The sequence below is a fragment of the Vicia villosa genome, linkage group LG6, assembly GCF_029867415.1.
Source record: "Vicia villosa cultivar HV-30 ecotype Madison, WI linkage group LG6, Vvil1.0, whole genome shotgun sequence".
Classification (NCBI taxonomy): domain Eukaryota; kingdom Viridiplantae; phylum Streptophyta; class Magnoliopsida; order Fabales; family Fabaceae; genus Vicia; species Vicia villosa.
Genome location: NC_081185.1, coordinates 139,246,085 through 139,259,362, shown reverse-complemented (window position 1 = coordinate 139,259,362; position 13,278 = coordinate 139,246,085).

Genomic DNA, 13,278 nt, shown 5'->3' with positions numbered 1-13,278 from the left:
AAGATGAGTCCAAGACTCCTTTTTCCGCGGATTGCAACCCACCTTAATGCCAAGAAACAAAAAGGTGCTCTCCTCCACCTTGCAAGATAAGACAAAAGAGGCGGCCTCCAAAAAATTTGCACTCACATTTACCCCGATCAACTTACTTTTGTGATAGTTGATACCAAGACCCGACACCATCTCAAACGCCCTAAGAACCGCCTTAATTGCCCACACTTGCCTCCAAGAGCCATCCCCCACTAAAAGGGTGTCGTCCGCAAATTGGAGAATGTCTACCGAACAAGCACCATTAAAATCAATACCTTTGAATTCACCAATCTCACTAGATTTCTTAACGAGCCCCGTTAAACCCTCCGCCACCAAAACGAAAAGGAAAGGAGATAACGGGTCTCCTTGCCTCAAACCCTTCTTAACATCAAAATCTTTAGAAGGACTCCCATTCACCAAGACGGACATAGAACTACGAAAAATTAACATCTCCATCCATCTTAACCACCCTCCACCGAAGCCCAACCTTTTAAGCATATACCTAAGAAAGTTCCAAGAAACTCTGTCATAAGCCTTTTCGAAATCCACCTTGAAAAGCAAAGAAGCTCTTCCTTCTTGCTTCGAAAAGTCAACCACTTCATTTGCCACTACCACCCCATCTAAAAGATGTCTTCCCGGAACAAAAGCACTTTGACACGGAGAAATTATCGAATCCAAAACCAACTTCAATCTCCCCGCTAAAAGTTTAGAAATCGCCTTATACAAACAACCCACCAAACAAATGGGCCTAAAATCGTCCAATCCCACCGGATTAGGAGATTTAGGGACCAAAGTCAAGAAAGATGAAATAATAGCTTTAGAAAGCGTTCCACCACCATGAAAGTGATTAAAGAACCTCAAAAAATCTTCCTTAAGGAAGAACCAACATCTCTTAATGAACAAAAAAGAGAAACCATCCGGACCCGGGCTTTTATCACTCCCACACCCCCATATAGCTTCCTTGATCTCACCTTCTTCAAAAGGCCTTTCGAGATAAACGCGATCCACATCGTTTAAACTTTTAAAAGGTATACCATCAAGGTTCGGTCTTTCTTCCTCTAGCTCAACAAATTTCAAGGCAAAATGATTGCGAACCTCCTCCTTGACCTCTTCTACCTTTTCAACCAAACCTCCGGGACACACCAAAGGACCGATATGATTACGTCTCCTCTTCTCTCTAACCATACTATGAAAGAAGCGAGAATTGGAATCTCCATCGTTCAACCACTTAAGCCTAGACTTTTGCACAAGCAAGTTTTCTTTGATTCTAAGGTTCAACCACACCCTTTTATTCGCCTCTCCTCTATCTTGCAATGAAACAAGAAAATCCTCCTCCGCCACATCTTCCAAAATAGAGTCGCCCTTGTTCATCTCCTTCAAGCTTTCCTCTAAATCTAAGTCGACCTTACCAAAAATTGAAGTATTCCACCATCTAAGTCTCTCTTTCAACCTTTTCATTTTTTCATAAAGCACAAAATCGGGTCTACCTACCACCGTCATCTCTTTCCATTCCGATTCAACAAAAGGAAGAAATTCCGGAAAAGAGAACCAATCATTATTAAATTTGAAAGGTTTAGGACCCCAATTAGAATTGTCCTTAACCAACCAAACCGGGCAATGGTCCGAAATATCTCTATTCCCAATAAATTGACCAACCAAGCACCATCTATCCACCACCGCCTCGGACACCAAAAAGCGATCGATCCTACTCATAGCTCTCCCACAACCACTATACCAAGAGTACTTCTTTCCTTTGCAAGGTATGTCTACCAAGTCTAAGTCCTCAATGAACTTACCAAACAACTCGACTTCGTTAGAAAGACCCCCGTCCCTCCTACCTTTCCTCTCCGAGGGATTCTTAATAGAATTAAAATCCCCACCAATTATCCACTCCCCATCACAAAAAGAATTCTTCAACAACAAAATATTGTCCCACATTACTTTCTTCTTTGCCAAAACACAAGAAGAGTAAACATTAAGAATATAATAAATATCCCCCTTCCACTCCACTTTTATGCCTAAAAAGCCTTCACCTTTGAAACTCAAAAGAACCTCCACACCACCTAACTTCCAAAGAATTAACATACCTCCCGACATACCCGACGAATTTGAAAAAGAGAAACCAATGTCCTCCTTTGACCAACAACTATGAGCTAATCCTTCCGTTGTGTTTGTGAATTTAGACTCTTGAATTAAAAAAATGTCCGCTCCTCCTTTTTTAATAATTTCGCTTATCCTCCTTCGTTTTAGAGCGTTACCTCCCCCTCTAATATTAAAGGAACCTATGATCATGTTGACGGATTCGGAGACTCCTTCTTGGACATAACTCTCACCGCCACCTTACCTTTTTCTTCTTCCGAATTCCTAACCAAAGGAAAACTTCCTTTCGAACAATCAACTCCTAAAGCCTCAATCGCCGTTATTAACTTTCGACCATCCTCATCGTTCACTTGTTTCCATTGTCTCAAATTGTTAACCATGATAAAATCATTCTCTGAGTGATTGCCGAGGGTCTCCGAAACCCCCCCTCCTGTAGACAAACCTCTCCTCTGACTAGCAATCCTTCCCTGGCAAGAAGCATTTGAATTCTCCACTGTATCCGAGGCCGAAGCTGCTGTCCTGCTAAGCTTCAAAGCTTTTTTGAATTTACCCTTACTGCTCAATCCCTTCATCTTCCTTAAGAGCTTGTTTTTTGAGTTACCCCCAAACTCAGCCACGTTTCTAAACTTAACCTTCTTGGGGGAAAAACCGTGGTTGTTCCTCAGAGGACACGGGACAGTCGACATATCTCCCTCCTCCGATACCGAAGATTCTCTCGCTCTGGACTTGGAAAAACCCACCTTCCTACCGCTTGGGCAAACCGACAGCAGGGCTCTGTCGAAAGCACCACCACTGCTCTCCATCTCCCTCCCTGAACCCGCTACCGATTCCGCAACAGAAACTTCTCTCACAGCCTCAGCCGCAACAGAATCCTCTCTGACAGCCCCAGCCGTGATCCGCCGCTTTATCTCTGTGGAAACAGGAACCAAAACTGGGGGTAAACCAGAACTGCTCAGACTATGTTCACCAGAGAAAACGTCTTCATCTGGCCCCCTAATCAACCTGCTGTTATCACCATTCAGAGACGTATGTTCACCCCACGACTCGATGTCATCTGAACTGATTGATTCAGAGGAAACAGACTCGCAAGCCAAACTCGGTATACCCGGAGGACACGCAGAGGACCAAACAGGTTGGTGATCAACATCTATAGCCAGCCTATAGGTATTCTCATTCAGCTTCAAATCAAGGAAATTAGGGATGGGAGAGGTATAGTCCGCGCAAACCTGGATTCTGGCTACCTCAAGCTGACGGCCACCAGCAGTAGCTTCATCGACACAAATAAATCTACCAAAGCGGTTGCCTATAGAGGAAAAGACCACGGGATTCCATCCCAGACAAGGAATCCCCACCACTCGCAACCACACCGCCCTCGAAACGTCTACCACGTCCTTGCTCCACTTCGACATCCCAACAAACCAACTCTTCCACCAAACACCTTCCTCCCCCAAGAAATCTGCCAACGCTCCTTCCTCACTTTCTTCAACCAGACAAAGTTTAGCCCCAAGTGGTGACACCACCACCCCAAAGAATCCTGCTTTTTCGACACTCTTTTGGATGCTTTTACCAGACCCCGGAATACACAGCTCTCCAACCCACGCCTTTGAAAACCTCCCTGTGTCCACCTCGGTAGAGACGCAAAGAACAGGTCCCTGAACATCCGCCAGTCCCTGAATATCCCCCAAAACTTGGCCTCTTGTGCTGTTGTTCACCACCTCACAAAAAGATCTACCGTTCCACCTAGCCCCTCCCCAAGACTTGACCTGAGTACCTTTATCTGGAAAGCGGCACTGAGCGAAATTTGAAGTGGAATCCCTCCTCAAAAGCTTCCCACCCCCCGGTCGTTGTCTCTCAAACCTTGGGATATTCGCATGAATTTTCTTCCCTTCGAAAGTTACATTATCCAGTTTAATCCCTAGGCCCCGGGCGTCTTCTACTTCCGAGAATCTCGCAAAACCAAATCTCTTGCCCAGTTTGTTCCTCCTCGGAGCTATAGCCACCTCCACCGTATTACCGATACAACCGAATAAACCATATAGATCTTCTGCTCTGCAATTATCGGGAAACTCCGATATATAAAACGAAGTGACTTCAGACTCAACTTTACCCCTGACCTGAAAAACATCCCAACGCGGAACCCATCCACGAAAATGCCGACGAGCCGCCTTGAACCACCCTCCTTCTCCTTCTCCTTCTCTATGAACCCCAGCCGCTCCTTCCATAAAACCCAGAAAAAACCAAGAGAAAAAACCCAAACACAGATAGAGCACAATCCGACGAAATCGAAAACTTGAAGAGAAAAACCAGAAGAAAACTGAAGATGGCGTAAGACGAGAAAAACCCCAACAGTCCCAAAAGACCTAGATTGGTATCGAACTGAACCCAAACACCAAGGTCCCTGAGCCCTAAGGCCAGGAATTTAAACCGAAGATGAGAGGGAACAAGATACCTCTCTAAGAACTTTAGAGAACCGTCGGAAACGAAGAGAAGAAACGCCGTCAGAACTTCACCGGAGCAGCCGGAGAGGCCTTGCCGGAAATCGCCCAAACATTGCCGGAAATCGCCCTAAGTCCAATAGCTTTTTTTCCACACAAATATTTTTTGTATATATTGACGCTATTGTTAATAACAATAAAAATTAAAACAAATGATATTTACATGCTGGCATCGATTTTGATGGATATAGTAGCAACGCTAAATTCTAGCAGCTAAAATGTGATTTTCTTGTATTGTTAAATTATAATGTGAAAATTTGAGGTTAGGATTTATCATATTTAAAGTAATCATGCGATCATATATTATACTTATTCATTAGTCACATATTTCAATATTAATGGTAGAATCTCTATTTAATACAGTTAAATATTTTTTCAATATGATATATTTACTATTTTTTTTTTTGACATATTAATTTTTGAGAAATTTTAATATAATGAAATCACACAATTTTTTTAAAAAAATTCACTAATAATTTAATGAAATCTATCCAAAATAACTCAAATTTAAATAATTTTTAAAAGGGGACGTCTCAAAAAGATAAAAATATTTTCGTAAATTTTAATGACAATCTAATTTAAAATTTTGGTTATTTGAATTTTTTTAAAATTTTTTTGTTTAACAAATATATGTAATGCTATAAGAAGCTTTAATTAAAAAAATAATTTTATAACCAATAATTTTAAAATAAAATTATTGTTAAAATAAATTTATAACATGTCATAAAAGTATCTCTATCGTAATATTTCACATTTAAAAATTTTAAAATACAAAAGACAGACTTGCACATTTCGGCATAATTAGTGAGAAGAATTATTGTTTTTGTGTTAAAGAGGAAGAATCTATGGATCATCTCTTTTTCATTGCAAAGTAACATGTAAGGGAGGAATAGTTTGATCTTGACTGAAACTTTATACCAATTAAACGTGATATGAAAAGCCAATTATTTGCAATGTAAGTTATTATAACATGTAATTACTTATTATAACTTTATACCAATCTTGAGTGAAACTTCACCATTAATTCTTCTCAATTTAATAGTTAAAAATAATGAGTAATTAAATGTGGAGAGAGAAAACTATTCCTTATTAAAAAATTTAAAGGAAAATTTTTAGGTACCCATGATAAGTAGTTGGGTACCAATACCTTTAGTATAAATTATTTTAAATTTCAATTTATTTAAAATTTAAAATTAAAAAATGACATGACATTGAATCAGCCTATTTAATTTTTTTTATAAGCAAAAGGGAATATATTAACAAGCACTAGGGGTGCTCAACCCAAACAAGGTTACAAGAGGGAGAAAAAAAGAAAAAAATGGGCATAAACCCAACCGGATTCAACCGGGTAAAAAACTACCCAAGTAAACTACCTAAAAAGCGGTCTCGGATCGACACACCAATCCGGCAAAAGTAAAGTGTCATTCACCTTAAAAAACGTCATAAACCATTCCCAAGAAATGAATTTGATAAACCCCAACCCATCAAACTTAGATAAAATAATCCCATTAAAAATCACTTCATTCCTACATTTCCAAATAGTCCAACAAAATATTAAGCCAAAGAACCAACCCAAATCCAAATTAAATTGCAACTTACATGAATTCTACAAGCAAGTAATCCGCTCAAAAATTGTTCCGGCCGGAACGATGTCATCCAAACGAAGCCAAAGAAGCAATTTATTCCACCAATCTCTAGCAATGTCACAATGAAGAAAAAGATTATCAAGATCCTCTTGAAACCGACCACACAAAGAGCACACCAACAAGTTAGGATCTAATAAAATTCCACGTTTAGCCAATTCCGCTTTCGAAGCAAGTCTATTCCAAATCAATCTCCAACCAAAAAGATGAATACGACTAGGAACCTTTGTCTTCCATAAACGAGAAAAGGCTAAAATAATTGAATTCTTCAACGGAGGTGTCGGAGAGTCAAAGGACAAGATGGAATCATAAGCATTACTCACCGTGAACCCGGAAAAATTACGCCACCAAACAAAGGAATCCTCAATCAAGTGATAAGGTTGTACCGGCGCAAAAAGAATCACCAAATCAAACAATTGTGTCGCGGCTGCCCCATTCTCCACTTCACAATTAATATTAAAAGACAAATTCCAAATTTTACCAAATCAGCCTATTGAATAGTACCGAAATGTAGTTTATTGAATAATAGTGTGAAAAAATAAATAAATAAATATAAACCTTTGAATTGATTTTTTATAACAAATTCGTATTTTTTAATTATTTACTTGATACATTGTTTATTATACTTAGGACAAATGTGTAAAAAAATACTCCTTAAAAATTAATAACTTTTTGAATATTTTTCACCAAGAATTATTATTATTAATTAGTAATTTTTGTAGCAATATTAAAATTGTTACAGAAATTAATTTATTATAACGATTAAAATAAGTCGTTGTTATATGTATATAAATAATTGTATTATCTTCGGCATCAATAGTTGTTGTTGGAGATTAGTCATTTTCTCCTATAATAATGTGATATTTGAGAATGAGAAATTGTTATTACAACAATTTATATTAGTCGTTGCAATATGCATATTAAATATTGTATTATTTTCAACAAAAATATTTATTGTTGCAATAAGTTATTTTTCTCAACAATAATGAGATTATTAAGAAAATAATAACTTATTACATTGACTTAAATTAGTCGTTGCTATATGTATATTATTGCCAGCAAATTGAAAATCGCTGGAAAAAAAAGTTGTTTCCAAGTATCTTATTTCTTGTTGTGATAACATAAAAATATATTAATTCTTAGTCATACCTTTACTCTATTTTACTATGCTACGAATAAAAATATATTTACATTTACTCATTCTATGACAGAAAGATAACTATTTTCTAATAAATTGGAAATTGACGACTAATATTATTGTACTGACAAGTATCACGAATATTGTGCACTTTTTGCACATTAATTTACGGGTAATTAATCCGTAATTTCATTTTGTGATTGCTTTAAAAAAATTCTAAGTCTCACTTTTTATGGCTTTAAAAAGATTCTAAGTCTCACTTTTTATGGAAAATTAGTGCACACGGTGTGTGTCTATATATATATATATATATATATATATATATATATATATATATATATATATATATATATATATATATATATATATATATATATATATTAATGTAATTGTTTTATTTAAAAATTGAATAACACATCTCACTTGTTAAATTATATTTCTCTTAAAACTAGGGTGGTAAGCATTAGAAAATTATTTTTCCTTATGGGACAATTAACTCTCTAACATTAGAAAATTAATTGTTAAATTGGATGTGTTATTCAAACTTTAAATAACATATTAAACTATACATATAATCATACCGTGTGCACTTTTTTTTTTTATAAAAATAGACTTGGAATTTTTTTAAGACAATCAAAACATAAAAATTATTAATTATCTGTAAATTAATGAACAAAAAGGTGCACGACAACCGTGATACTTAGTATAATAAGATTAATCGCTAATGTTCAATTTATTAAATAATATTTATCTTCATGTCAAAAAAGTATGGGTAAATGTAGTTGGTAAATAAAAGGTAAATAATCAAATATTATCTATAAAGATGAAAAAGAAGAAGAGTACAATGACTAAAAGGTATGGTTTATTTTGAATATTAGTAACGAGTATAATGTGAATATGAAGGGCATCACAACTTAGACCAAAAATACAAACAAAAAAAAAACCACGTTCATTTGAAATAAACCAAATGAAACTTAGGCATTGGAAGTTACAACCCAAAAAGTGAATGATATATATATATATATATATATATATATATATATATATATATATATATATATATATATATATATATATATATATATATATGTATGTATGTATGTATGTATGTATGTATGTATGTATGTATGTATGTATGTATGTATGTATGTATGTATGTATGTATGTATGTATGTATGTATGTATGTATGTATGTATGTATGTATGTATGTATGTATGTATGTATGTATGTATGTATGTATGTATGTATGTATGTATGTATGTATGTATGTATGTATGTATGTATGTATGTATGCGGAACATAGAAGAAATATTAAAGAATTCTATTTGTCATAATCTTACATTAACTAATTGTAACATTTTATGGTGCATTGAAATTAGGAGTGGGGCCGCTCGCAACACCTAATGGCCGAAAAAAATGGGGCGGACAAGCTCTCCAAGTCGAAATGGACCTGAAAAAATTGTGCCCGTTCCGCCAAGATGGCGGATTGACGGGCGGCAGGCTTATTCGCCTATTTTTTTATTAATTTATTTTTACATTTTTTAATAGATTAATAGATCTTTTTTACCTTTCAATTATATTTTACACTTATTTTTTTAAAACAATTTTTTATAAAACATCTCTTTAACAAATTATATTTAAAAAAATATTGTATATATTTATAAATAAATGTATAAATTAAACCATCAAAAATTAGAATTAACAAAAAAAAATGCGGAATAAAGGCAGAATAGACTGAACGAATAGGCGAGACGTGTTTTGGCGGGCGGTGGGTTTTGACAAAGCGAGCATTGGCGGGTGGCGAGCTTTGACGGGGTGGGCTTTTATGGGCGACGGGCAGAAAATCCCAACCCAACCCGCAATTTTATGACAGGTGTGCGGGTCAGCCCAGCGGGACACGACCCATTTTACCACCGCTAATTAAAATCTTGAAATAATTCTAATTCTAAACTAGTATTTTTACCTGTGCCCAGAAAAAATTAAGAATAAATATTGGATTTTTATAACAAAAAAATATGAATGTAAAAATATTTATATGTTTATATGTTATGAATATAAAAATAATAATTAATTAGTGGAGTGGAGTTTTTGAAATTAACAATTAATTAAGAATATGAAGAGTTTTTAGTATTGAAGGATATGAATAATTAAATGCAATTAAGCGGGATATTGATGAATTTAATGAAAAGATAGGAGGGAAATCTTGTATTTTGTCTGAATATATTAAGGATTGGAAGAGAAGCAAATTAGTTTCAATATTAACTAATATTCAATTGGACTAATTATAAATCAATTCAAAATTATTATTGTTTTAATCTCCATCCAAATCAAAAGATTTATACGTAGCAATTAGAGCAAAATGCTTATAAAATTAACATGTCTATTCTCTCTCACACCAATTTCTATGTGATTTATAATTAATTTTTATTATAATAATAATAAAAGATAGATTTCAAACAAGCAGTGCTATTTAGTACGAAGTAATTTGGAAAAGAAATGCAAGAATGAATGAATATGTGTTACTATTTTAGTGGAAAATTTTTAATTAATTTTAAATTTAATTTCCTTTTTAATAGGGATCATGAGGTTGTGGTGATAACGGATGGATGGGATTTATTCTTGCATTTTTTTTCCATTTTCTTACTAATAAGCATTTTTCATTTAAAATTTAATAACCTAAATTAAATAAGCATTAATTTTATATTATTTATCATCTACTCTGGTGAAGAATTGGAGATGGGACGAGGGAGACCGAAAAAACCGGTTCCTCCGCCTCCAACTTCCGATGTGAAAACTACTCTGATGAGCAATCCAACTGCCAGTAAAACGGTGGTTGACCAGGCCAGTTCGAGTACTAGGGTTACAACTGTGGTTGAGAAAACCCCCTTTGTTCCTCCTTCCCCTAATTCAGCGAATCCTCCGAATAATGAAGGTAGAAAACTTTGGGTGGATGTTCTAAATGACAACCGCAACCCTAGAAAAGGAAGATCTATGAAGTATGTGGCGCCAAAGGTGGTAGATGGAAATGTGGAAGTTGAGATTGAGGTTTCGGACATCGAATCTGAGCTGAACTTCTGGGCATCTGCTCTTATACTCTATGTTATCGGCGGAGATCTCAGCATGAATGCTTTGAAGAACTTCATGATTAAATCCTGGAATTTCGTTCCTCTTCCTGATATGTACTTTAATGAGGAAGGATATTTCATCCTCAGATTCAATTCTTTCAGTGATAGGGACGATGTGATGATGAAGGGCCCATACACCATCAGGAATATGCCTGTACTCCTTAGGGAATGGAATCCAGATTTCAAACTCAAGGAGGATTTCCTTCGTACTCTACCTCTATGGATAAAGTTGCCACAACTGCCTCTATACCTGTGGGGAGAGACAAGTCTGAACAAGATTGGGAGTGCCCTGGGCATTCCTTTGGTAACGGACGAATGCACAGCGAACAAGCTTAGAGTTTCCTATGCGAGAATCCTGGTGGAAATGGACATCACGAAAGAGCTTCCTGAGGAAATTACAATTCGTGATAAAGATGGGAATAAGATGCAACAATCTATTGAATATGAATGGAAACCTTCATATTGCAATAGATGCCATAAGCCGGGTCATAACTGTAACCAACCAAAGACACAAGCCAAACAGTGGAAACCTAAAGCTAAACCTGCCGTGCCTGAAACTGCTGTAGTAAGTGAACACAAGGCTGATAGGACTGAAGCTACTAACCCCCAGGAACCTGTGCTGAACCCTACTCCTATGGAGATGCCAAAGTGGATTGAAGTTCCAAAGAGTGGTCGAGATAGGGGTAAGAAACCTTTAATTGAAAGTGAGTCTGATTGCTTGTCCTGCCTGAATGGTTTTGATGCTTTGCAAGTTTTGAATGACTTGCAAACGCTGAAAGATACAGGACAATGTTAGTCTCTTGGAACGTGAGGGGGCTTAATAATACGGCAAAGCTCAGGGAGATTAGCTCCCGTCTCCTAGAGCTTAATGCTGACATTAATATCCTTTTAGAAACAAGAGTTAAACAGAGTCAGGCTGAGTATATCAGGAATAAGTTGAATCTAGCTGGGAAATTCATAGATAACTACAATCACCATCTTAATGGTCGTATTTGGTTACATTGGAACCCCCTTCACATTGACATTCGACTGATTAAGATGAGTGATCAAATGATCCATGTGGCTGTGTATAACAATCAGAATCAGTTTATGTATTGGTTATCCGCAATTTATGGACAAAACAAACTTGAACAAAGGAGGACATTGTGGAAAGACTTAGACTCACTTAATGTCCAGGGAAAGTGGTGCCTAATTGGAGATTTTAACAATGTTCTTTCTCCTCAGGACCGAATTGGTGGCAAGTTTGTTAGTGATGCTGAATTCCAGGATCTTGAGACCATGATGAGAAAACATGACTTAACTGAAATGACTAATCAAGGTGAGTACTATACCTGGTCTAACAAGCATAGTATAGGTACTATATATTCCAGAATTGATAAATTGCTGGGAAATACTATGTGGTTCCAGTCTCACTCTGAATGCAATCTGAAAGTGCTCCCACCAAGTGTTTCAGACCATTGTCTTCTCTTGTTACAACACCATGCTCAACCTAATATCCGGAGTAAGAGATTCAGGTTTCTTAACTACCTTACTGAAACTGATGGATTTCTTCAAGCTGTGCAAAGTAGTTGGAATGAACCTTGTGGTGGAGGAGGTCCAAGCTTTATTCTTTGGCAGAAATTGAAAAGGTTACAAAAGATTCTCTATAGGATGACTAAACCGTTACTTTCAGCTAGTCAAAAAATCATCCAGGCTCGGCAAGACCTTTGTAAAGCGCAAGAGGATCTTGGATTAAATAAATGGGATGCTGATAAGATTAATAGTGTCAGAAAATGTCATGAAGAATTGATAAAGTGGCATGAGACTGAAGAGAGTATTCTGAAGCAGAGAGCAAAGATTAAATGGCTTAGAGAGGGGGATGGAAATAATGCATTTTTCCATGCATCTGTCAAGTTCAAGCAAACCTTACAAACTATAACTATGTTAGAAACTGAGGATGGTCAAATTCTTTCTAGTCCTAATGACATTGAACAGGAAGTGCTAAAATTCTATGGTAATCTTATGGGTCATAGAGTACAGTCCTTAGATAGTGTTGACATAGAGGCTATGAGAAGAGGTTCTCAACTTCAAAGAGAACAGAAAATCTTGCTGGATAGTATTATCACTAATGATGAGATATTTTCTGCTCTTAAAGGTATAGCTGACAGTTCTGCCCCAGGGATTGATGGATACTCTGCAAAATTTTTTAAAGTTTGCTGGAATATTATAAAAGGTGATGTTATTGCTGCTGTACAGGACTATTTTGAAAAAGGTAGAATGTATAGAGCCTTTAATTGTTCCTTGGTTTCTTTGATTCCTAAAACTGCTTCTGCCAAATGCATAAAAGATTTTAGACCTATCTCTGTCTGTTCTACTTTTTACAAGATTATTTCCAGGATCCTTACTAATAGACTTAGCATGGTAATTGGTAGCATAGTAAGTAACAACCAAGCTGCGTTTATTCCTGGTCAACAGATCCAAAGTCACATTCTTCTGGCTTTTGAGTTATTAAAAGGTTATGAGTGGAAGCAAGGGCCTCCAAAATGTATGTTTCAGGTTGACTTACAAAAGGCGTGTGATATGATAAATTGGAAGGCATTGGAGTGTATAATGGCTGAATTGGGAATTCCTTCCAAATTCCTCAACTGGATAATGCAGAGTTTAACAAGTGTTTCCTATAGATTTAACATAAATGGCAATCATTCTAAAATCCTTATTGCAAAGAGAGGCATAAGGCAGGGAGACCCCATTTCCCCTACCTTTTTGCCAT